Raw genomic sequence first — 26,949 nt, forward strand, 5'->3', positions numbered from 1 at the left:
TTTCGTCTAAAGTTTTGAAACACCGTTATGCGTCTGTTACCGTGTCCTGCAGTGACCCCCACCAGCCCGCTCTTATATGTTTGACGTGTCTGAGTTGTCTGACAGCTTCAGTGATGTGCTGCGCTGCTACAGGTTATTACACGGCTACTCATTGGCTGCTCTGACAGAACAGAGGAAAGTAGGTCCCCAGAATTTAACGGGCCGTACTATTTATGCCCAAACGGGGTGATAAAAGAAATGAGCGACTGTATTATGTTCTTCCCTTTTCACTCAGACTGACACTGCCAGTTGCAGAGTGGAATAATTGTGTGTTATTTAACTTTTAAAATATAGTTGAAGTGTGGGAACGTCGAGAAACGTAAGCGTTTGATGAGTCGCACACATTCATCACCCCTCGCCGGATCAAGCGGATGGTTTGGCTCAAAATGGCTGTAGAGAAACAGTTTTGAGGATCGACGTTTTTGCCAGGTTTTTAAGAAAAATGAGCCACCCTGTAGTTTGAGGGCACATCCGCCACATAACTGGGGATCCAGGTGAGACAAGTTTAAAGGTTATTCAACATTTGCACCCAACCCGTAGCTTACAGGGGGGGGAAACGAGGCCGAAAACGGCTCGCTTTGCAATGTTGTCAGGGTGCCTTGTACTTGCAGCGGGAACAATCCCTGGCTCTGGTGTTGATTTATAGTGTGGATAGCGGCTTCAAACTGAAATAACAGTCTCCAGAAAGTGTGGCATTTGGTGTAAAAGTACTCATGCATCACACGGTGGGTAGAGGAAATGTAACTACGATGTCATACAGGCTGTGTGTAGCTAATGCAGAGCAGGCCTGCGGCTAACCCTGCAGCTGTGCTGTGCACAAATACGTCATCAGGATAGGATTCCCTGCAGTGAGATGTGTACACTGACACAACGCAGACCCGAGACATGTGGAAGCAGATACTAGGCTGATTCATATTGTTTTGAATGCAACCCAACGTCTGCCCTCAGCTCAGTTCCTGGGCTTTTAACGTGTGAGTGGAGGATCGAGCTGGAGCCTCAGTGTGTATAAATTTGATGGATATCAGTCTTGATTGCTGTAGACGTTATAACTAAGAGTGTGCAGATGGGTCAGGGGTTTAGCCAGGATATGCAGTATAATGCCAGCTGACATTTAGTGGCTGGCAGAGATTTTGTCATTTATACAAATATGTGTGTCAAATATCTAAAATAAAGAACACTGCAAGTCATGCTGCCAAGAATTTATAGGACCTTTTGGAGCAGTGCAATGAGATGCAGCCCCCAAAACATTTCTTAATTGTCAGAAGTTGTGATTTTATTATAGCATATGTGATTTTTTTAAGTAGATAATAATAGACGTACTTGTATATTTTCCACCTCAGGCCCTTTGCAGATTAAGAGCTGCGGTGTTTATTCAAGAGGTTCCCCAAACATCTGCAACATGCACACCATTTGTTTCAGAGTGTTTTAATCTGTTTTTAATCACTTTTTTATGTGAAACTGTGTACAGTGCTTGACACAGAACTGTCTGTGATTTGTAGTGGAGATTGGAATGTGCACATGTGATGTGGTTATACATTCACCCTCTGTGAACACTTATTTTGCATGATATCTTCTGAAAAATAACTAATTGTTATCATGGGCGCTCACTGAGTCTGTCATTCTTAGGGATGGGTATCGTTTAGGTTTTATCCGATACTGGTGCCAAACCGGTACTTTTGAAACAGTGCCGGTGCTTAAACGGTGCTCAAACCGGTGCTTAAAGAATGGAGAACACAAAATTGGTCCAAAAACCTCTCATGTTCAGCTGTTTTTTTGTAAAAAGATAACAATGTTAGCCTTTTCTGCAGCTATGGGGCATATATGGTATCACTCCTGGCTGGAAGCAGTGCTTAATCAATGGAAAAAACACAAACTTTGTCCAAAAATCTCTCATGTTTAACTGTTTTCCACTTTTTCTTTGGTCATTTTAGCCTTTTTGGCCAAGGTGAAGGGAGTATCTGCCATCAAACAAGAAGACAGCCGCATGTAGCTATGATGATGTTTGCTAGTTCACCTTACATGCATTAATGTAATAACGTGGTTAGCCTACTCAACGTAAATTACACACGAACAACATTAAGCTACTCACGCAGAGAAGAACGGCTGCTGCTGCCATCATCATCCGTCATCATTTCTGCTACACTGGCAGGGCTAGGGGCCAGGACTCTACTCTTCGGGTTTTTGGGGGATGTTGCAAACTCCGGGTCCGATAACAGGCACCACACCTGCAGTAGATGCGCTCGGTGTGAGGTCTCGCAGCAAGCTATCAAATACGCCGCATTTCTCGGCTTTTAAAAAAAACGCTATGCATCGCCAGGTGTTTCATCAGATTTTCGGTGTTACCTCCTTTGACAGTATCACAGTATCAGCTTAAAGCACTTGTTGCAGGCTGCTGAGTTTGCATCTTTTGCTGTGAAGTACAGCCAAACTTCTGACCGCTTTGCTTTGGGCATTTTTAATCTTTAGCTCTGCTCTAAAAGAACGTACGTACCTGGACCCGCCTACTATCCTCGGAAACTTAAAATGATTGCTAGAATCTAAAGTGTATGACAGCTCAGGAAAAAAAAGCACCGAAATAAAGCACCGAAGTGTGCGCTGCTTTTCGGTCTGGTTACTACCGTTTATGTCAGAACCGGTGCCATCATGGCACCGGATACCGGTACCCATCCCTAGTCATTCTGCAGTTCAACTCTGCGATCTTGGGCAGTGGCACAGGAGATGGTGGTATTCCTGCTTTGGAATAAAAGCAGATGAAATCAGCAGTACTGAGTATTTCTGAAACGTGTTTAGGGGAATCCACTCTCCCCACTCTCTGTGCATTGTTTTAAGTGCCAGTGGCTGTTGTCCAACCCCCGAAAATGTTTCTACCTCTGTGCTTAACAGCTGACAAGCTGTTCTTTTCATCAAATGCTGCTCATTTCCCCCCCTCCAAACATACCTCTGGTGACAGTCCCAGAAGAGCTCAGTTTACCTGCATGTGTCCAGAGCGCTTGTTTCCAAGTGCAGTCTCGCTTATCCAGATGTTGATTTTTGTGATGAGATGGCAGGTAATGTTTCCCTCTGATCACTCTTCCAATGTCGGCCCGGTTTGCGCATCCATGCGTCACAGTGGAACCATCACTCCTGAGTCAGCAAAACCTTCCCGCTGCTCGTTTGTAGAGCCACAGAGGGCTTCTTTTTGTTTTTTCTTTCAGGCATGCTGTTTGATGTGGAAGTCAAGGTTTTGACTTAATTGGCATTGCTTAGTGACATTTTCACACAGTGGAAATCCAAGGCTGGAGGAGGGTTGGCGTCTTTAATAGACATGTGATTTGCAGGCTTCAGTTTTAGATCAGCTGTCTGTTTATGGGAGCTGTGGGAGAGTCAGAGAATTTGTAGTATGACAACAATGTGACATGTACTAGAAGTGGAATGAAATCTTTGTTACACTGTTATGTGGTTTTTAGATTTTTGGTTCCAGTTCTGATCTCAGTAAACAGGCCGATGGGCTGCTGTTGATGCCCTTTTCAGTTCTTTCACAGAAAATGAAAAGTGGATATTAAACGCTTTTAAAGATGTTTTAATGACGGATTTTGGAGAGGATCGAGGGAGAAAATTCCCCGCCAGTCAGAGCCATCTATTTGGAGCTGGAAATCTGTCTTGCTGTGGTATACATGTTCCAGCCAGTATTCTTGGTCTTTCTTTCTAGACACAGCTATATATTATGGTCACCATCTACAGCAGCCCAGTATTTATTTATTTATACATAATAAAGATGCTGTAACAGTCTATCCTTACTGTGGGAAAGTCTGAAACTTCAGTTCAGTGCCTTGCTCAAGAGCACCTGGCTGGCAGTGTTTTAGAGAAGAGCTCTTTCTCTCCTCTTGCTGGTCTGCTTGATTTGATGCCAGTGAGAACTAATTCAGAAGTGCAGAATATCTCATGTGGTGGCACATTAACAGAAAAAATGTTTTCACTGGAAAACCCTTTATTCACAGAAATCGCTGTTTCAGCGATATTTGTGCTGATGATGGAAAACGGGTCATGCCACTCAAATCAGAAGATGACTTTCTGCATTTGGTGGAGGTCTTACACTCATAACAAAACTCCTCCAACACATGCTTCACAAACAGTAACCGCCACCACTCAGTTTCCTACCACCAGCCTCTCCAGTGTGATTGAGCTTGTTGTCATCACTGGAAATCCTGCATTCTGTTTCTGTTCTGATTGGCTGGCTCACAGAAAAAACAATGAAACCAAAAAAAGAAAAGAAAAGCTGAAGAATTGACAGAAAAATCTCTCTCTCTACAAACAGTGTCCTAGCCTAGGACCTGGATGTCATATCCAGGCCATGCAGCTTTATAGTATGTGAATGAAAGCATGGAGTAGCCAGGAGGGAGTCATCATTATCATCACCTCTTTTAGCCTGACAAAATACTAGCCCCCCTGAAAAACTGACCAATGCTGAGTATTTAACTTTGTAATGTTTGTAAAATCAAGTTAAAACTGAGAGTGAGCTTCCAGTTTATACACAGCATACAAACTTCAGGAAAGGTTTGAACTGTAACGGGCAAAAAACAAATAATTATTGTTATTGTTGCTGTGGAAACATTTAATTTCTAGTAGAATAATATAAGCATCCAAAATATAACTAGGATGCTTGGAAAAGCTGTGTTTAATTTCTTGCTCTGTTTAACAGCACTTAATAATGCTGTCCTGTCTACGTGTGTATGTATAATATAAGACGCGAGCTACCAAGTTATTAATTAATACTTTTTAGCAGGTAGTTGTCTGCAGATATACAAACTATCCAGTAGCTTTTGGCAAATAGATGAACAGAGGAATTTTCTCTTTCTTCCCTACACTGCTGCCTTGCTGAACATGATGTACTCGATGCCATCAGCTCTCCATCAGATGCAGGTTCTGGTTAGTGTGATTGTCCACTTCACAGCTGATCATAGTAAAGAGATCTGACGGGTCACAGGAATTTATCCACCCATGTGGCAGCTGAGGTAGCTGGTAGGGGTGGGGGAAAAAATCGATACTGTGTAGTATCGTGATATTTTGTTTGCTAATAATGTATCGATACAGGGACAGCAGAAATTGATATTTTGTTACAAAAAAGGTTTTTGTGCTCTGACTTCAGAGCATGTTGATCCTTTTTCTGAGCAAGAATCCTGACATTCCTTCACTGTCCAAATGTGTTTAACTTTTTTTTTTTGGCAGCAATAAACATGACAGTTTACTTATTTTAATTTAAGACATGTTTTATTTTAATTAAGTTTAAAACTTTTTTATTTAATGTAAAATTATATTTTGTTTTAATTTACTTTCAAATTCTTCAGTTACTGAAGGGGCTGCATAGTTTTCATAAACTGCATAGTTCAGAATAGCTATAATTGTACCAGATGGTTGATTCAGTTAAGTTGGACTAGACTGTAATACAAACCGTTCAGTTTGTCAACAATAAAACTGAAATGAGAGAAAGACTGAGTGTGAGACTTTGTTATTAGATAAAATGAATATTGATAAAGTTGACCTTTATGTGCAGAATCTGAATATCACAAAATATTTTTTAAAAATTGCAATAATATCGTATCGTGGGATGTATGGTGATTCCCACCTCTAGTAGCTGGCAGCGAAAACATGCAGTTGGCAGGGGCTAGCCAGCTAACAGCAACAAAAGTTAGGAGGACAGTCCACTGTTAAACTGATAGTATATTCAATGTTCTCTCGGATTGATGGAGAAAGAAATATGCTAACATTTTAAATGAATCACTCCCTTATTTAAAAGGAATAAACTTGTCCCCAGAATGTCATCAGAATGTGTATTTTCCTGTTATTTTTGACTGTATCATAAGAATAAATACTCCATTCTATCTAAATAAACCCTGTCAATCAAACATTTACAGTGCTAATGTGTTTCCTTTGGCCCTGGGTAATAACGTCTTTTATGGAAGGAAAAACTCTGAAAAAGGAAAAATTAAAATAAAAAAATGTATATAAGCACTGCTGGACTTCCAGCTAATTTAAAGTAATAATGAATATGCTGCACTTGCCATTTTCTTTACTCTCTTCTTTAGAATAAAAAAAAATGCCCACGGAGACGAGCGCAGCATATTTATTGTGAACTTAAATGAAGCATTAAAGGCAGCAGAGCAGCTGGCTGCCTTTCACTCTTAGTGACCTGAATATTTGTGAAGTCCTTGCTGTGTGCGTCCCTGGCCGTTATTTCTATGGGAAAATCTGAAGATTTCTCTGGAACTGCTTTCTACTGGAGAAGAAATTCCTGACAATTAGTCAGTTGACTAATTAAACATAATGGATACATTACTGAAAGTAGTTTTTATAGCCAAGCTGCCACAGACAGCATAGAGACAGTAGTCAATATATTACATGTTATAGCAAATGTAGTTTTTGGTTTTTTTGTGAGCTGAACAGAACATTTGGTGATCTCCTCCACTCTCACTCAGTATTGTAATGAATTTATTTCAATGATTTCTGATGTTGTAAACACAAGGCTATTATCTGATCACCAAAATGGTCAGGATCCCCGATCAAAGCTGCAGGCGCTGTTAACCCAAGCAGTGAGGTGTGATGGCAGCACCCTGCCAATATTTGCATGAGAAAATGAGTATTTGTATGCTGTACAAAGAATTAAGTGTAAGGAAAAGTGAAAAGAAAGAGGAAAGGTCTCAATAAAATAAATACATTTAGATAGGTGGTTTATGGTAAGTGGACTGATTCTTATATAGTGCTTTTCTACTCTCCCAGAGTACTCAAAGTAGGGCTGCTCGATTATGGCAAAAATGATAATCACGATTATTTTCACTGAAATTGAGATCTCGATTATTTGACGATATTTATTTAACAATAACAATGTATTGAATAATGACTTTAAAGATTGTCAAAAAATAATATAAAATAGTGTGCAAATACTGATAACAGTGCAAATGTTTGCAATATAAAAAATAATGAAAAATGTAAACATCTATGTTTAGTGAACTTTGCAGTGTTGCTCTGTGGTGCAGCTACGACACTGTAGCAAAGTTTACACACTATGTCTACTTGATCCACGTCTGACTCCGCGAACCCATAATGTTTCCACACCACTGAAGTTTTTTTTACCTCTCTTTTCAACCAACGGCAGTCACTCTCCTCTCCAAATAACTTCTGCTTAGCTTTCCGAGCTTCCCTCAGGTCCTCTTAATCAGCGGTCCCCAACCCCCGGGCCTTGGACCGGTACCGGGCCGCGAGAGTTGAGGCTCAGGTGTGAAATGTATAGTTTTCAGGGTTTTTATCGGTTTTCAGCGTTATTTTGTTATCGTTTTTATCGTTTACTCGGTTTTCCTGGGTCTTTTCACGTGTGTTATGAATAAATCTTCTTTTTTTCGGTACCGGTACTAGTTTTATTTTGTTGTATTTATCCGCGACACCTTAAAGGCCGGTCCGTGAAAATATTGTCGGGCATAAACCGGTCCGTGGTGCAAAAAAGGTTGGGAACCGCTGCTCTTAATTGTTGTGACACGTGTTCGAAATGCAGAGAGGTGCGCTCGATTTGCCACACAGAGCAGCGCGAGAGTAAAGCACGAGGGAGGGGCTAATAATCGGCTCAGTCATTTTTAATGATCGTTGAAAGCCCAGATCGTGATTAAAATTCGATTAATTGAGCAGCCCTAACTCAAAGCGCTGTATACAACATGCCTCATTCACACAAGCACTTCTAAACACAAGTGCAAACTAATCTACATTCACACATCGGAGGGCAACTTGGGGTTAGTATCTTGCCCAAGGATATTTGACATGCAGACTGGGGAAGCCAAGATCGAACCACCAACCTTCTAATCGGTAGCCGATCTGCTCTACCACCTGAGCCACAGCCACCCATTATGGTTGTAGGGTTTAACTTAACTATTCACTAAACTTGAATGACTTGAATTGCAATGAATAACTGGAAAAACTGGGGTTTTCTAAAACGTTTGACCGGAAGTGTATGTATTAAAAATTCCAATTACGTGTGACCTCATATTCAAGGTCAGAGGTCAAGTTTTCTGAAAATCTCTGTAAATGCAGTAACTCAAAAAGGAAGTCGCCAGGATTTAGAAATGTATATGATGGCTGCGTCTCGTAGCTAGACTAATTTAATTAGGACATTCCCCTAAAGTTTGCTCTGTTGTGTATCTTTCCTGTGGGTAACTGTTGTGGGACTTCCTGGAATATCAGTAAGATGCCACACAGCTTAACCCCGGGTAGAAGAATCATAGGGCTGTGGCACGGGCACCCAGGATCCCCTCGAACAGTAGAATCTGAGCTAATAGACATCAGACCTGCATGGCTAGATAAGTGGCAAAATGTTTTGATTTGACCTAATTTGAGTGAAGTGGCCCTTTTGCGATGTGCAGAATGGCGCTCTCTGCCTTTAAGTGGCTGCTTTATGTTTGCCTTGCAAGGACTGTCTCGTGTGACATGAGCGCAGGTCACTGCAGCTGAGCACGGCAACGTAAACTGAGTGTGCACTTCATTTAGGCTAGCTGCCAGATTATGTGACATATCCACTTATAAAGCTAATGACGTACTCATAAATCAGCTTTGATTGTGGCTTTGGTAAATCTGGGAAATGACTTGCATTTACTTTTATTCATTTCACAGAGCAGCTTTCTGCTCACTTGGAAAATTGGTTAGCCTACACATTTTTCTTTTAAAGATTTTTCTTTTTTTCGCCGACTCAGAGCCACACTCTGGCCTACAGATGACTCAGCATGAGGAACACCCTCTCTGTCTTCCTACACGCACGCACACACGCACGACCTCCTTTATCACACAACTCACCGTGGGAAACGTCTCACACTTTTAAGGTTCAACGATTAAAAAAGAAAGAAGAATTGTGCTACATGATAACATCTCCCACCACCCCCTGCTCCCAGAATATGAGCGAGGGGCTGGCATGCAAAGCCCAGCATCCAGCGTGTAAACATGTTTGAGCGCCAACAACCGGAGCATTTAGTTCTAGCCGGCGCACAGCTTAGCTGTGGTTTCACATGTGGCTAGATGAGGATGGTGGAAGCAGGCAGAGGAAACTTAGATGCTTGTCTAACATTTCCGCTCAATCATAACCAAGATCAGGTTACCATAACGCACAAACACACACACATGCACACACCAGATTTCTGCACTCAGGCATCATTCTGTTTCCAAGCTTTGAAGTAACAGCCTAAGTAGTAGAGTAACAAAAAAAGACAAAGAAGAAGCTGAGAGCATTCCCAAAACTTGTTGACATTTTACACGAGGGATATGATAATACAGCTGAACATTCCGCCCGTCATTCTGCATGGATTAGCTCGCAGGTTGGACTGTGTAGCTGCTAATAAATGTGTTTTTCTGAGCTGAAACTTGCTGGAAGGCTTGGCCTACTTTCTCAGTTATGGTGCGTCTACATTATGGGCCCAATATAGACCCTGCAAAACTGAATTAACATGCAGCTATTTTCCTAAAAAGATAGAACTCTCCTGTGTGAGTTTTGAAAAGAAAACCTTAAAGTTTCTCATCCCATGTAGCCCACTTTCCCCCCGTATTTTTTTTTAGTTCTATCTGAATTCTGTGCAGATGATATGCATTGCATCTGTTAAGTGCTGCCCAAAGAAGTCAAGAGTGGCGGATTGAAGAACAAGGAAAGTGCATCTCTAGCCTGAATAATGAATAGGCGACCATATTGTGGATGGGGGGAAAAAAGGAGGATGTGGTTCAGTAATAGTCTGGTGAGCATTTCTTTCTCGGCTAAATTGTTGGTCTTGCTAGACTCTTGTTTCCAAGAAAAGTTAATGAAAATTACATGTGAAGTCTAATGACTGACTGTTACAGGATTTGTAGGCTGCAGGCAGCTAAGGTATATTATTATATTAGGCTGCCCCTCTGAGTATTAGCATAGTTCCTGGCTGTGTTCCACTTCTAGCAAACCATTTTGGTCAAAAATGCCACCGAGTGCTTTGATGAGAGTAGACTTCAGTACCGACCCTGGACGGTAACGGTTACAGGGTGGTACTTTTTAGATTTGTCAGTGTGATGCGTCACAAGTCAAATCAGGTGCTTTATGATAACGAGTTTCAGTTACAGCTCTTACAGATCTAGTGAGAAAGTGTGTATACCTTTTTCTGCAATACCTCCACACTGAGGTGCCCTTGATCAAAGCCCTTAACCCCAAGCTTAACCTCCAACTGAAAACAGCTCTTAAAAATGTGTAGCAGGATGTTCTCTCTGTTTGTATATAAAGGTTTTAGGAAAAGGAAGCTGCGTTCTGCCACGATCATGAAGAAGTGGTTTAGTGGCCTAGCCCTGCTATGAGTTGGTGCAGTCATGGGGTTTTCTCATCATTCTCTATTTTTGTATTGGAGTTTTTAAAATGTGTATAGCAGGGTATTTTTAAAGGTCTAATTTTGCTGCAATGTTTTGCAAATACTGATGGTTGCTAAAGAAGAACAAGAGTATTTTTGAAGTGTAAAGTTATTTTAAAAAAAAGTCTCAGTTTCATTAAGTCTTAAGAGGAAATAAATGACATTTAAACTGGTTACTTTGGGCATAAATCCATAAGCATGAATCAAGTAGGTTTCATTTGTTCTGGTTCTTGTTGGCCCCTACAAAAACAAGGCATGGTGCTCCCACTACCCCCCCGAATCCTCCACTCTGTGTGAACCCTGTTCTGTTTTTCTACACATCTCGCAGTAAAGCAGGACCCAAGTCATGACACTTAAAGTTATCACTAATGTTGTGTAAGAAGCATTCTTTAGGGACTGGCAGGCAGTTTAATCTTACAGTTTAAGAGTTTGAATGCCAAACACAGTGCTGATTTTTAACTCTACTAGAGTAGCAGAGCTAACACACTTTGTGTTGTTACCGGTGTTACAGTGTCTCATTTTCCTTGATATAAAATGTGAAATATGTCTGGTCTTCTCTTGTTCCAAATGTTGATATTATGTTATGTTTTTATGAGAAACAGAGAGTATAGGAGTTGTTCTAAAAAACAAAATGAGGCTAAAGATATCAGCTTCTTTAAAAGGTGAGCATTTTAAAGAAGCTGATAAAGGAAAAGGGGCTAACGCTGGAGTTCATAGTTAGCCACAAGCTAGCAGCCTCGGTATGAGCAAACGATCCAAACAGTTATGAGGAAACTTGTTAGTTGGTGAAGTTACTGCAAAATGATGCACGTAACTGACATTTATTTTATGCTAGCCTCTGTAAGTGTTAAAGTGATTCTTTGCTTTCTGCTCCGTAGAGCAGGTTAATTCCCGGTTAAATGTTTTGGCCTATATGAAGAGGGATATATTTATTTGTCTGCCAGTCTAAGTATCTCACTTAGCTCCAGACATCAGGGAAAATGGAAGTCATTTTGGGCCTACGCGTGTTTATTCTGTTTGAGACGGGCTTGAGAATTTGAAACCCAAACCCACGCCTTGTCGTCCCTCCGAGGCCCCTCCCACTCCAGCGGCGGGCACGGCGCTCGCATGAAAGTTAGCAGAGAGGCGTTCGCTTTCATCCCCTGTCATTTGGCCATTTCCCAGATATACCATCTCACCTTCCCTCCCCTCCGCTCTCCTCTTGCTGCTCATTTCTCTGCCTGCCCTACCCACTGTCTCCTCAGCCTCTCATCTCTCGGCATATCTTTCCTCCAGACACATTTGTGTGTCTCCCTGCCTCCATCCCAAAGCTATGATTTAGGCGTCAGGGCTGCTCCCACTCCTTCCCAGCCCTGGATCAAGTTACCCCGCCATTACTCAGACGTTCCCCCTGCGATGGTGCTCCATGTCAGGGGTGTAGCGGAGCCTGCCTGCCTCTCCAGACCTGCAGACTAGCTCAGTTCAACCACAGACGCCCCTGGTCAGTGGAGTCTCTCCAGCTATGGCACAGACTCCCTGGAAAATGATGCAGCGTGGTGGGCAAAGGGGTTAGTGTAGTTTTACTTTGGTTTCTATGTGGGACGCTGTCGTAACTCCAGCACTTGGGCTGCTTTCGCCTGGCCCGCAGAGCAAACGGGCTGCATTGGGGATCTTTTGTTGTTGTCGTTACCAGTTCACCCGCAAACACTAGACTGTGCAGACTGTGTACCGGCAGTGGGCTGTGAGCCACACAACAAGCCCAGCCCTTCCATGCATCACAAGTCGACGGGTGATTTGTGGGCCTCATCGTTTTATGGTTATGTAATGTCGGTTCCTTTGACGAGTAAAATGTCTTGTTAAAGCCCACACCGCCCTGTGCCAATAAAAGTGACTGATGCAGGCAGTATGAGGGCCTGGCTATCCCGTTAGGTTTGGTCTCCCATCCTAGACAGCGTGTCACGGGGCCTGGATGAGAGCTGTCCAGCTTGTGTAGCCAAAATATGACGCTGCAGAAATTTCACAGGCTTGGCTTTATCACTTGATTAATGCACGCTGAGTAAAACTGCTAAATCCACCGAGGAATTGTGGGATCCTATAGGTCTAATTTATGGCAGTCACTGGGGGAAGGCGTATACCTGTTTCTCTGCCCACGCCCCCTTTCATTGGGTGTAAAGTTTTATAGAGGCTATAGCATCCTACTCCCATTAAGCCTGTTGTGCACTTCAGTGGAGCCATAACTCCCTTTCTGCTATCGCCAAGCTTTTCAGCTCCTCTGTAATTTATTTAACTCTGACATATGGCTGTCCTGCACGAGGCAAGGTAGCATATCACAGCACAGGAAGGCCCGCTCAGGCTAGGCTAATCCCTTCTAATTGAAAGGGAGGCAGCGTTGTGGGCCAGTGGCTTGTACGTCGCTCATCTTTCTGCTTGTTTTACAGTAATGAGACATCTGGGGCCCGAGTGCAGAGCTGTTTGTAGTGGGAGAAGTGGTTCCCGAGCCCGAGGGCCTGCAGGGCTTTCGCAGACAGAACAACAGAGCTGACTGCTTGTTTGCTCCTATCTGTATGTGGGCATTTTTATTTTGCCCTAGCCGCCTTGGCACGGTGTCATCAGCCATGCTAATGTTAGATTTGATTTATTTCTTTGGAAAGAATAATACATTTGGGAAATTTAGGACAAGGACGAGGCTATTTAAGTGAAAGGGAGGACGTCTCATTGCCCTGTCTTCTAATATTAAGTTTACATTCTCTGCATCTCCTGTGTTGGTCTGTAGCCTGTTATTCTGAATATAAAGCTGCCAAGAGGCTGTCACTTAAGCTATAATTTGACTATAGGTTTTTTTTAGCATCAGTACAAACTGAAGTTCTGTTTTACTTCAAATGTATTTACTTATTATTTATATTGTGTGTTGGCTGTAGTTTGTGTATTGAAGAATAAAATGGGTTTCTGTTAGTTAGATGGTGAAGAGCAGCAGGCCTAAAACAAAAACCTTGCAGGCTCTGTGGGTGTCATAGTGTCACTCAGTCACTTATAGCTCCAGGTTGGCCCTCAGTACAGCCTCACTGTTTATTCAACCACACTGATGTTCCTCGTGAGCTTATAGTTTAGTTGAAATTGACCAAAGTTTGACATGTTCTCAGGTTCTGCAGTTTTGACTGCAACTCAACTGATTTTCTCCATGTAGGCTGAAAGCACTTAGCAGTTTATACCATATGTAAGTATATAATTTCATGCCACCCAGCGTTTATTATGATTTTTTCCCCATTGATTTGAGTAGAGTAGTGGATGTGTGTCCATAGGCTACAGCTAGTATAAGAGCAGGCTGATCCAAACAGTCATATAAGAGAGCTATATGGGTGCTTTTTCTGTTCGTGTGTAATTTCTTGATCTACCACCAATCTAAGTAAGTGTTTGCATATGGTTTTATTTTTAATTTTCCTCCCATTGTTTGTAGAACTAGAACATCTAGTTCTGTCTAGATGTTTTTAATATTTCCAAAGGAGTCTTGTAACCTTGTAAACTTGAGCTTGTTCCTTCCCTTTTGGTGCATCGATCCTATTCTCTTCACCTCTTAAACATTGTCTTTAGGGAAAGGAAGAACTTCATGTCCATCCTATTCTTCTGGATGTGATGTCTCAGGAACACCAGGAGGAGATCCATTTGTACTTGAGGATGAACTGATTAGATTTCTCAAGATTTCACTTGGTAATTATAGCACATCTGGTAGTGATCTAACTGGTTAAAATGATAATGTAATTATAACGACATATTGTTTTGCACACATACACTTTCTTTGCTAAGACCGTACGTGTGTGTTTTTATTTTTATCATTCTTTTCTCCCAACTCGTCTGTGATCAGTTTCCTGGTGGGCAACCCTCCCTGAATCTGAAAGTTCAGTTGTTCTTCTGCTTTTTAAATCTACCGGCTGGCTCACCTGTCCATGTTGTTGCTGCTGCAGACGGATGTGGTCCCTAACTCCACTGTCATGGACTGCAGCTGGCAGGTGTAGTCGTTGGCTCCGGAGGTCAGCTGTGAGTTGGAGAGCTACGCTCCTCTGTGCTGAGGCTGCAGGACAGTAACTCCGTGACATCGGAGTTGGAGTTAATTGCAGCTTACTACTGAGACAAGAGGAGAAACTTGTAAAGTAATATTTACAAGTTAGATCTACTCAATCTAGCTCAGTGGCAAACACTGTAATGTTTTCTTTGATGCCACAAGGAGGAACAAAGCGGAATCTGTGATCGCATTTTCCCATTTGGTTCAATAATGAAATGGCAGCTTGAAGCTGTTGTTCCCATCTCTTAAATTCTTTGAAGTCCCCATAATGAGTCTTAACAGACATGGATTTACATTTACACTGCAGCATGACCGGTTGGCAGTCATTCTTACCTCCCCCCCCCCCCCCCCTCCCCTCGTTCCACTACCACCTTGTTTATTTGCCCCAAGCTACAAGCAGTCACACTGTCCTTGCATTGCCATTTTCACACAGAAACGGTGACCTGGCAGTGCATTAAGGCAGATCTGCAGCTACACTTCGAATCCTGTTGGACACGCTGAACCCTGTGCGGCTCACCAGAGACCTCTAAATTACTGCTTTTCACGACCAGAAAAGCACCTTGAATGTTTGAGAAGAGCTTTTTTTTCCCCTTCTATTTTTCTTTTTCTTTGTTTGCAGTTATGTTTTTCTGTCTCAGTGGCAACTACACAAACGCACGCACCGAAAACACTTAAATCGGATATCTTTCCTTGTGCAAGATGCTTTTTTCTGTTAAAAGCAGAAGTTGGATCTCTCTCACTTCAGTGTGGAACACCAGCGTTACTTCACGTTTTATCCTGCTCAGGAAAATATATGTATGCTCACACTCTAACAGCCATGAGGCTATCCTCGGCTCAGATATTTAAGACGCTTAAGGTTAATACTAAACTGCTGTAATCCAGTTTTTGGTTGGATTCAGAGCAGAGATAGCAGCGGTTCAGCATGTACCTGTCAGTACTAAATGATTGCTTATTTCCTGCCAGAGAAGAGTGGAGTTTGGGGGGGGGGGTTGGGATGGAGTAATAGCAAGCAGCTGCCTCAGCTGGACCTTACCTTTCCTTTTTGTTAGCCTGCTGCTCTCTGAAAGCTAACCTGCATGCCAGAACGCCTCCTCCCCCCCAAGTTCTGCCCTGGCTGTCCGAGATACTAAGCGCTGTAGGTGGCACGTAATCCGGATGCAGCATGACAGGGAAAAGGCTTGACCCACCTTGTTGAGTGAGAACTTCTTGTTGGGGTGTTTGGACAAAGCCTTGTCGTTTTTTTAAATTTATTTTTTATTCATGCTGCTTTTTTCTGATTAACTAAATGCTCCAACGATCTGCCAAGTTTAAGCAGCCAGCGCGAGTGGCCATATTTTATATTTATCACACAGAGAGAGAGGAGCAATGCAGGGCAGTTGCACCGGCTATCACTCTTTCATTGGAAAACGATAAACATAAATCTGTGGAATGCATCCCTGTGATCTGAGTCCGTGGTGGATCAGGGAATGATGGGGAGTAGCAGAAGGCCCGATCTGCTTCGCCTTCCTCAGGCAGTAGAATTCGAAGGCTCTCTGGCTCTGTGGGGTTTGCTGACATTTTCTTTTTTGGGGAGGGGGCCCTTCAGCAAAGGCAGACAGTGTCACAAGTGCAAGATTGGTGCTTTAAAAAGTCAGCGAGGATGTGAGAGCTTCTTGGAAACCCCTTAAGCAATACAGAGGGACTTTGGGTAGGGCAAGGCTTTTCCCCATGAATCACAGCTAATTAACAAAGTAATTAAGATCGGAATCTCGGCTCACAGAATTGTCTATACGTTCAAATAGGCCATCAAATGGAAAATCCCTTCCATTTGTGAAAGGGCTAATTTAAAGCGTTCAGACCTTTTCCTCTCCATTTTCCCTGCCGTGTGTCACACAAGGGACATCTGTTGAAAAGAGCAAGGCAATGTTACGGTGAGTTAATGCGCTCTCCACTCCATCAGAACCGCTGTTCATAATGCATTCGCTATACACATTTCAGCTTGAGTGAATTTATTTCAATAAATAATGTCACTCCAAGGACACGCTTCGATCTTTGCACGGCGGCCACGCTCACCGTAAGCCACGCCGTATTGTTATCTCATTCCTCCTTGTGCCAAATGATAGATTAACAAACAGTTTAGAAACGGGGCACTGAGCATGTCTGCACTTTTATCATCTCCGCACACTGCCAAAATAACCTCCTCCTCTTTATGATGGATGTTTTTTCCAGTTTATTCTGCTCCTACAAGCTGGACTGCTATCTTTAGGTATGGCCATAATGTTAGGGCTTACAGGGAATTTCATATGGTGGGCAAGAAGTGGATACGATTTATGGCTGGGATTATGTCCAGTGTGCTTTTTCTGGTAGGTGCTATTTAGGTGGTGCTAGCATGTACTGTTTAGACTTTTCCCTATGTCTGTCTCTTTCCCGAGATTCTTCTAGAAGTAGAAAGCTTGTTGGGAATTAAGGGAAGTGTAAAAGAGATCGTGGATTGGTCAGTGGTTGACTGGTTGACCTCTATTGTGAAACTCATTCATGAAAAAAGGGCATTTTGTAGCATTGTTTCCCTGCAGTGTCTCTAAGGATTTTGAACTCTGTGGTTTAGCTGCAGTTAGTTTAGTTTAGTTGTTTTTTTGTTTTTTTTTAGCAAGGGGGGTTGGAGTGCTGAGTCACCAGCTAACGCAGACCTTCCCAAAGTGTGGGGCCCGCCCCCTAGGGGGGACGCAGAGCCATTGCCAGGGGGGGGGATGAAAATGGGGAGAAAAAAACAAAACGCTTGGACACTGCTAGCACGGGGCGGCCACAGAAACGCAAAGCAGGAGATGAAGCATCGCTGAATATGTTTCCAAACCAACTTCATTCTAAGCCAAAGACTAGAAAATATGGTGAAGCAAATCTTCCCTTTGGCTTCACCTGCACAAGTGCCGAGGTAGGTTTCCCCTGCAGGATTGGTTTTCGCTGGGCTCTTCAAATCACGGACAAACAGTATCCCACATTCTTGATTTTTAGTTCACAAACACTTCTTGTAATGACTAACTACTCCTGACATTTTGGAGATGTTAGCTCTTTATACAGTAAAGTTACAGCTGGATACAAATAACATCAGGCTGTTCCTGCCAGGATTTGTTCCCCCCGTCTAAATCACGGACAAACCGTATCCCACAGCTGTTTATGTTTTTAAACCCATTTTGCACAGAGAGGCATTTTTTGAAAAGTGTATTGATAGCAATGTTGAATATTATTACACAGGAAAAAAACAACTACATGTAAAATAATCACACCGTGACGCCTCTGTCTTTGTAAATGGAGGGACAGTAACTGTGTGTGTGTGTGTAAGCGTGTAAAACCTGCAGATAGTCAGATTAACAGTATTTTGTCTCTATCTGCCATTCTGCAATTCATCTCATGTAAACAATAACGTGGCGCAAAGCGTGACGTGGAAGGCACATACCTTTGACATTGCGTGACGAACTCTGTATTCCTCGTCCACACGTAAACGCAAAAAAGGAGTTTTAAAAAATCTCTGTTTTTGGTGATTCGAAACGCCGTTTACGTGTGGATGAAACCGTTTTCAAAAATACTCGTGTAGGTGTGGACGTAGTGTAAAAAAGTTAGTAATTTATTTTCTTACTACCTGTAATTTATTGCAGATTACTTGTATTTGCTTAATTGCTTACATTGTTTACAGCAAAATATGGGTGTGTGTGGTTGGAGGATGTGTTTGTGCGTGTGCACGCGCCGGGGGGGGGGGGTGAATATTTTTCTTGTAAAACAAAGGGGGCCCAGCAAAAAAAGTTTGGGAACCACTGAGCTAACGCTTGGTTAGCAAGATCGGTCCATAAACTGTACAAGTGGAACACACAGATGAACATATCTGACAAATTAAATACTAAAATTTCATTCACTAAAACTGAAGCATGAGCTTCTTGGGCAGGCTGTGTGACTGATCTTGGTAATTTTAACATGGCCTGCGTTATACTTCACGTGTCTCCCTAGTCTGCTAGAGTCCGCTTGGGTCCATTTTTGGGTCCAAGTGTTGTTAATTCTGTCATCAGACTGTGTCAACGAGGATTCATGTGGATGTCCACGTCCGTGCCTGTTTGTTTCGAACGCAGACGCTCATCCACAGACACTTTATATTACAATGAACCAACTGCGCATGCACCCCAGGTGGTGGACTTCAAAAAGACCTCAAGAAGTGGAACAGGAACGACTTTCAGTCCATCGGGCTTCCAACTCCCCAAAACCCATTGATTCACATTTGAAGACACCCTCAAGTGGGTATTTGATTAACTACAGTATTGGCTTTATTTTCCTGTTCTGGAAGTTACTGCTTGGTACACTGCAATGTACAGTTTTTCTCCTTCAAACTATTTGTTTCCCGGACCTGAGGTTTTCCTACTTGAACTGGGACAGAATTGCATATATGTGTTATGTTTCAAAATGTTAAATCTTTATTACTTTGTGAATGTCTTTACTTTTTTCTTGCACCATCAGCAAGTCTGTGATTCCAAGAAAAATATCTTGAGATCTACTGAATACTGTGAATGTACTGTAGGTGCATAAGCAGTTTGACGTAGAATAATTGGGCAAGCAACTGAAAAAAATGGCTAATTTAATAATAATACCCAATAATTACTGGTGATGGGATTATTAATGAGAGGCTTTGATGAGAGTACAGCCATTTTTCACTACGTTCTGACATTTTATGGACACAACAAATGACTGATTCATCTTTAAAAGTAATCAATAATGTTGCTGCTTGGGGCAGATTTCTAGTCTGACCATTATTTGAAATCGCAGCTTGTTAACTGTGAAAATCAAACAAGACAGTGATTGCTTGAAAAACACATTTCTGCTCATAAAGGCTCCTCATCCTCACTTTAAGCCCGTAAGTCTCAAACTGTGGGTCAACAAAAATTCAGCTTGGATGGTTTTTTAGTATTAATAATTCATAAAAATTGGAAAGTGGGGCATGTCAGAAAAAGTTAGACCTATTGCTACCAGCCACTAGCAGCTAGATTTCTAGTTATTGTTTGCAGCTTACCAAAGAAGAAAAGAACAAGTGGGTGGCGCTATAGCATGGGTACGTCTGCTTGAGGTGCCCATCCATGATCTTTAATTCCCAGTAGAGCTTTGATTGCAATCTGAGGGAGTCCAAAATCATTAGTGCCTGTAAACCCAGATCCAGGTGATGAACACCAGAAGGGATCTGTCAGGCTGAAGGAGGGGTCTTATTGGACTCGGTTAGCCTGTGGGACCCTAGAGGTAGCTGACAGATGCTGGGAGAGGTACCAGGTCAGATACAGGAAGGCCCACTCCCCTGGGATTAGTTTAAGACCATGGATCAACACTTTTGTCAGCCTCAAAATGATTCTTGCAAATTGTCAGAGAGGGAAGCAGTGCTCTACTTATACACGATACAGTGGGAATGCTGTTGACCTCAACTGATGATACGGTCAAGTGATGGAAGGAACACTTTAAGGATCTCCTCAATCCCACTGTCATGCTTTCCATAATGAAAACAGAGTCTGGGGTGAGGCCACTGATATAGTTAATAGGGTTGTCACGATACTAGAATTTCAAAGTTGATACGGAGACCCAAGAAAATACTCTTGATTTTCAACTTATTTTTAAGTTAAGTTAAATTTAACCAAAAAAGTCTCTCTATCGTGTATTTCCCGAGTTGCTATGGGCACTCGGTCTTGTTTGATGCCACTTGTGGGTCAGAGGACAGTGCAGGAATAGGTCTCTTACTGCAGGTTTTATTGGATGATAAATGCTCTCTGCTCAGGGCACAGAGCAAACCTCTGTTTCCTGAGCTGTCTTGTACAATTTGTGCTGAGCTCAGTGTAGTGCCAGAACATTTCCACTTATGTTTCACCTCAGTCCACACAAGTATACTGTGCTGAAAGATACACCAGGTCAAACCAGTGATGGGGAAGTTGAAGCAGAGCCTATGTTGAGCTTTTTTTAATTTTTCCAGTGCTTTTCTTGTATTATGTTTGAGCCCCTCATCAGCCTTGTGATCACTGATGTAGGCAGCAGAGATCTGGCTAAGAAGGCACAAGTGAAACTTTTCAGGTCCTTAAAAAGTCCTTCTGTGAAATGGCTTCATTTAGATCGGCGGAAATGAAGTTTACACTTTCAGGTAACAGTATGAATTTGCCACCAAACCTAAATCACTTCCTCTTCTCCTTCCTCTCGGTCTGGAAGGGGTTACTCTCCATGTTTCCTGTCTTAATTCCCAGAGCTCCGGCTACGTTCTGATTGCTTTCTTGATGTTAAACATTCCCAGGCTCTTATAACCCTCTAGCTTGCCTCCTCCATCCAAGAGCCGTCCCAGGTGAACGAGTGGGCGAACCTCCTGTTTTTAAGGATAAAATCTCCCCTTTTTTTTCTTCTTTTTTTTTCTTCGCTCGGGGTTGGAGATACTAGAGGGGACTGGCGGGGCAGGGAGCTGTGCGATGGGAAAGAATTCTTTCCCTGCATACCGTTTAGCTGCTGTAAGGCTGTGGGAAAGCATGTTTTCCCAACCATGCTTCATTTGAGGCAGCTTGTTACGAAATAAGTCCAAAAGGTTTCGATTGTACAGCTCATCGAGTCGACTGGTATTTTCTGAACATCACGGTTAACATGTGCTTCTCTTTTAAACTTCATCTCTTTATTCTTCCTTACGCGATTCCTTCCCACTCCCTTTCCCCTGGAGACACCTGATCGACGGCTGAGTTATGTTATCTGGCCTGAGTCAGCGCGGCCTTCGCATCAGTCATAAAACAAAACGGGATCCAGATTGCGCTAACATGCCTGCGTAGAGGCTGCAGTGTAGATGTGACCCAGGAGCAACACCGGGCCAAGCTGGACTATATTTAGCTCGGCGATGCTCCGGCTAATTGCCCTCCCAGGCCTAATCATTTCCAGGCTCTGCAGCTCACAAATGACTGGAGGGGAGGCCAAACACCCACTAACCTCATGTTAAAGGGATGTCAACATCAATGGGGGATGTCGGAGCGCTCCGCAGACAAGACAGATTAGCACAATATTCTTCCTTCTCATGCGCTATTAAGATGTTCTCTAAGCGGATTGGATTGAAGAGTCCAGCATTACTGTCTGCTGCTGTATTAATTGAATCTGTTTTCCTGCCTCTGTATCAGTAATGTGACGACTCTTGGCAGCATCCTCTGAAAGCGACACCGCGAGCCCGTCTTCATTTCATCCTCGCTATTGAGGCCCGCTAAATCCCTCCGCTGCCGCCTCCTACAGCCAGCTTAGCTGCTTCCCCAAATGAGGAATGCGCCGGTGCCCCCGCCCCGCTTGCCTCTCCTCTGCTGCGATGTGGCGTTGGTGGAAAAGTTTACTTTTCTGCGATTTGTTCTCACCCCCAGCCCTCTCTCCCCCTGCACGAGTTTCCGTCCTTGTCGAGTTGCGCTGCTTCCTGTGCGGTTCCTGTCCCAGAGACGTGCCCCGTGTTTCACCCGGGCACATGATGGCCTGGGTCAGGGGGGTGAGGGCTCTGTGGTGAGGGAGTGGGAAGATGACACAGTTTGGGTTGCCTCTCAGCCTGGTAATCGGCTCTAAGCTTCCTTCCTGGTCCAATTCCCAACGGCATGCTGGGAGATGGTGGTTTTCCAAGGCTGTCTCCATTATGCACACCTGGAGGTAGACCAGGTAGGGTGCCAGTAATGAAAATGTCACATAATTCAGTGAGCTGTTGATGGAAAGGGGAGGTGACAAAGTCACTGGCAGCACAGGAGTTGGATGCTGTGACCTCGGTGAGCAACTCTGGGATTTTAGAGTGTATATTTCACAGTGATGGTGGTCATCACTGTGAAATACAGCTACAACAATGCAAATCATATGAAGATTATAGTGCCTCAGTGTCTTATCTAAGGTGGCCTTCTTTATTTTCTGAAATACACTGTTACAGTGGTGAATTCAGAGTTTTAGACAGCTTCTCTAAAACTCTTCGCAAACAAGTAGCTGGAAAAGTTTCAGATATACTGTGATCAAATTTTGTAGGGGTGTAGAGTGGGGTCATGTTAACAATCCGGTAAAGTCAGGCTTACAATCCACCAAGGCCTTGAAGGTCAACTCAATGATTTGTTGGTTGAAAATGGACTAAAAGTCTAGAAACGTGATCCTTACATGTGCCCTTACATATAGAAAGCCCTGTATAAGAATGCTAAACCTAAAATTGTGTCCTAGACACACAGGGACAAGACCTAAAACAGCTGGTTTCATACAGTGGATGAACTAAGGCCCAGCATGAGATAAATATTAATTAGTTTTAACTGTCATGCAAAGCTGCTCTTTTAAAGACCAAGAGTAAAATTAGTGAGCATGACTTGCTAAAAGTGAGACTTTCTTTGTTGTTGCCGTGCAGTTTAGTTTTATTATGTTGTCTCCTGGATGCTGTCACAGCTTCCTGGCAGCGCAGGACTATCATCACCTTCGATGAAAGATTTTGGCACGGGAGTCGTCATTGTCCTCCTTGTTTTCATCTGCAATAAGAGGTGAACCGCACACGTTCGGTTATACCATCTTTAGTATTTCATCTGCCTCTAAATCAAACGCACTCACTTCCCTCTGTAGGAGGCGAACACTGAAATGAGCAGCGTGAAATCTGTAAACAAAGCAGCTCATGCCAAAGAGATTTAATGTAGTGATAGTGACAGCTCTGCTAGGATTATCTGGCTGGATGATATTTTTGAAAAACAAAATACTGAGTGTGGATTAACCAAGCTTTCAATGCTATTTGCTCCCCACAAAGTCAAACCCACAGAAAGTAAAATGATGGAATATTTCCTTAAATCAAAAAGCAGCAGTGTGATACTTTTCAGGTGACTGCAGCAATAAAACTGTTTTAGTTTTCCATTTAGGCAGAAGAGGGTGAAATCCGAGCTTGGCGCCTCAATGAAAGCTCATATGTGGCCGACTGTAGGCTGGTCTGTCCGGGTGAGCTCGGAGACAGAAGCAGCGAAGGATGGAGAGCGAGCGAGCGAGTGAACTGAGTTTGTCAGCTTTTTAAACCTTGAAATTGATTCTTCTTCTGGGTTCTTTTATTCTAATGACAGGCTAATCCCCCTCTGCTGTTTCCTTCTGTTATAAATAGAGCCTCTTATTTCCCTGCTCCGCCGTGCGCCGCTTCTGAAAATTAGCACTCATGATGAGTCTGCGCTCTCAGCAATCAATTTGCCACAGTAAGTCCTTCCAAAAAGGTTACCTGTGGCAACTGAGCCCCAGTCACGTTAACTTTGAATTTGCCGCTCCTGCCAATTTTGATTCAGCTAATTAAATAAATGGCTCCGTCTGGAGAGTCAGCTGAATGAAATGTCAAAATATTGATGTCGAACGCTGACGTGATTTCAGGGTGCTTGTCATAAGGAGAGGAGGAGCGTGGCTGGTAGAGGGGAAGGGGGGGTGTGTCAGCCTCAGGGCTACTGTAATCATATTAGTAGAGATCTGCTTATTTATGAGGCTGTAAGTTATTCTTGCTCAGCGTGGGCTATCCATCACAGTTTGGCTGTCTTATTCTGGCCTGCTACAGTCACACAGCTAAGAAGTGCAATAGCAGAGTATGTGATTATCAGATGGAGCTCTGTTATCTAATCACTCACATCATGACGCTGGGGTGAACTGCTCAGAGTTAGCCCACCAGGCCTCTTTCTGGCCGAGTCAAGGAATGTTTCTTTTTCTCTGCTCACGTTTCCTCCGCCTGCTTCCTTCTGACTTCACCTCTCACCTGCCGCCTCCTGCTCCCGCTAACAGGCTCAGAATGCCTAAAATTAAATACTTCATGCTCCATACAGTGTGTCTGACCGTGTCTAAAGGCAAAAGTGTTTATAGCTGTTCTAAATGTCCAAAGTTGAAAGTGGTGCAGAGAGCATGCCATCATCCTCCAGGCAGCATCCCACTGCCTCCTAAGTCTCTTTCCAAGAGCTCCTGTCTTTTTGTGTGCTTGATGCAGTGAGTCACAGAGATGGAAATAAAGGAGCCGGTGTGCTCTTCAAAAAACAGAAGGCTGTCGGCAGGTCGGACGGCATCTGAACCTCCCTTCCTCCACACCTCTTGCTACGTGGTGTCCGAACGTTTCTGCAGCTTTCTGCAGCACTCTCAGCTCGCAGCACTGCACATGGCTGTTCAGTTTTCATGTTTACAACCATGGGCATCACCACAAGTGGCTTCCGTGCGAAGCCGTGTGAAAACGTGTGTCATTATCCCCACAGTTACGCAATTATCCCGTATCGCCTCTCCACGACAGCCGCAATGCCACCCCGCCTTCGAGTGCCACCATTTGAGAAAAAAAGGTGCAAAATGTTTCCGTCTGAGGGTCAGAGGCACGTCATATAAACTAGTTGTTTTCAAGCACACTTTGAGCCCGAGGGTTCACACTCGTATGCAGCTGTTGGTGGAGTAGCAAAGAGCAGTATAGTGCACACAGCGCCATCCAGATCCTACTGTGCTTGCCAATCAAATACATAAAGTTTATATTTAATTGAAATGAAATACTTGGTATGCAGTGAGTCTACATATAGCATTAACTGCCCACAAAAAAAGAAGCTAATTATGAGAGTAAATTTTTCTCGTATATTATTGGATAGAAGTTTACAGCCTTTAAACTTATGGCTCTGTCACTGCAATTTAAATCTTTTTCAGACATCCCCAGTTTTTATCAGGATGACCCTGCAGGAAACATACCTGTCACAGCACTTCCATAACATGTTGGCGCTATAAACTGGCTCTTTGGGTGACTGTTTCTGTTATTTATTCTTATTTTGTGTTGTTTTAAGGCACAAGCAGGGGAAAAACCTGTGAGCACAGGTTTTATTTTTAATTTAAACTATAAACCTAACTATATATTTCAGTTATTCAGTTGTAACCAGCTATGCTTTATTTCATTCACATCATCTAATGAAGATAAAGAGCTTCCTGTGGACGTTTCAGAATCTATGTAGTCTAATTTGTGATAAATGAGATTTGCAGATGATTATTTTCTTTATTTTTTCTGTCACATTTGACAAGACGCACACATTTGCTGCTTTTGATAACTGGGCCCCCCTGCTGATAATAACTTTTCTATTCTACTATGAACTACATCCAGTGGATCTGGAAAGGAAATGCAAATTCACAGCACCTTATTGAGCACATTTGGGTGTTTGTGTTGGCGACTCGGGCAGGTCTGTGGTGAGTCTGGCACGCTGTGGGGTCTCTGGGTTGCTCTGATAGCGCATGTTCCTTTGAGGCCCCAGCATGCTGCGGATAACGACACCGGCCTCATCCAGAGTCTGATCTCAGGCCAGCTTAGAAGGAGCCAATATTTCGGGCTGCCAGGACCCGAGCATAATAAAGATACACCCACGGTTGATTGGTTGAGCACATGATCAGACGTGTAACATGGGTTTAGATAGCTGATAGTGCCGGTCCTCACTGCTCTGGTTCTTCGCTGGCACACGACGGCGCCGCCTGGATGCACCTTCAGAGGATGAGCCCACCCTTCTCGTCTCTCCTTGATCTCCTCTCGCTGTGCCTCTCTGTTCTTTCTGTGCCGCTCTTTCCCCCCCGAAACAGTCTTTCTTCTCAGCCTTCTCCCCTCCCAGTCTCTCATCAGATCCACAGGGCCAGATTTTTATCGCTTTTCTGCGAGTCCTGCGAGGGGAACCTTGAGGGTCTCAGTGGGATCAATTTAAAAGGGAAGCACTTGTCTCTCCTCCTCTCCTTGGCCCTCTCGGCTGATTGGGTCCGCTCGCCAGGAACTTGCAGGCTTTTGATCTCAACCACCCCCGTCATCACCCCCACCGCTGCTCAAAGTTTTTGTCAGAGCTTGGCTCTATGGGAGAGGGGGAAAAAAATTTTGTTCTACTTTCTGAGAAATGCTGGCCCCATCCTCTTTCTCTGCACCTGTGAGAGACCGAGTAACATTTTGTAAACCCACGGGGTGGTACTAACAATCTATGGTTTGACTGACTTCTCTTTGAAGATGTGAGAGTGATCCATCTCTTCAGGTGGAGGTACACCTAAGAGGACCCGTAGTCCTCGAGCAGCTCGCTCAGACAACCTGTGAGAAGTTGCTGGGAGCTGCGATGCATTATTCACAGGGTGTTACAAAGAGAAGGGTACAAGGCGATGCCCGCGAGTGATCCCATGCTGAGCTGCACTGAAGTCGCTCCCCTCTTTGTAGGACATGAAGGAACATTGACCCCACAGCATGGGGACTACCTTAGATTACAATAAACATCCAGGGAGCGCTGTGTCTGGGGTTTTTGATAAAAGGGAATTACTTTATTAGAGCTTGGGTCTTACTTTTAGAATTTCTTATTGTTTTTCTCAAATTTTATTCGATTCAGTGAATGGTGGTGGAGCAAGAAGCAGAAACGTCAGGTTTGGCTACTATACCACTTGTCACAGGATAGGTTCTTATTAAGATTTCGATTTGATCAATTCCAGATACGGCTTTTTCAGTCCTTTAAGGAAACGTTCTCTGATTCCCAGTTAAAAGTAAAAAACTGTATCCAAAAAGCTCATTCCAAA

At 43.3% G+C, this 26,949-nt stretch overlaps 1 protein-coding gene across 2 annotated transcripts in view; it reads left to right on the forward strand.

The window, feature by feature from the left end:
* Positions 1–420: 420 nt before the first annotated feature.
* znf438 (zinc finger protein 438) overlaps positions 421–26,949 on the forward strand; it is a 51,652-nt gene continuing 25,123 nt past the window's right edge. For both annotated transcript variants that reach the window (XM_006804502.3, XM_006804504.3), the window contains exon 1: positions 421–533. The gene's annotated coding sequence lies outside the window, so the exon portion shown is untranslated. The remainder of the gene's footprint in view (positions 534–26,949) is intronic.

The sequence above is a fragment of the Neolamprologus brichardi genome, chromosome 9 (genome assembly GCF_056152115.1).
Source record: "Neolamprologus brichardi isolate AB-2024 chromosome 9, ASM5615211v1, whole genome shotgun sequence".
Taxonomy (NCBI): domain Eukaryota; kingdom Metazoa; phylum Chordata; class Actinopteri; order Cichliformes; family Cichlidae; genus Neolamprologus; species Neolamprologus brichardi.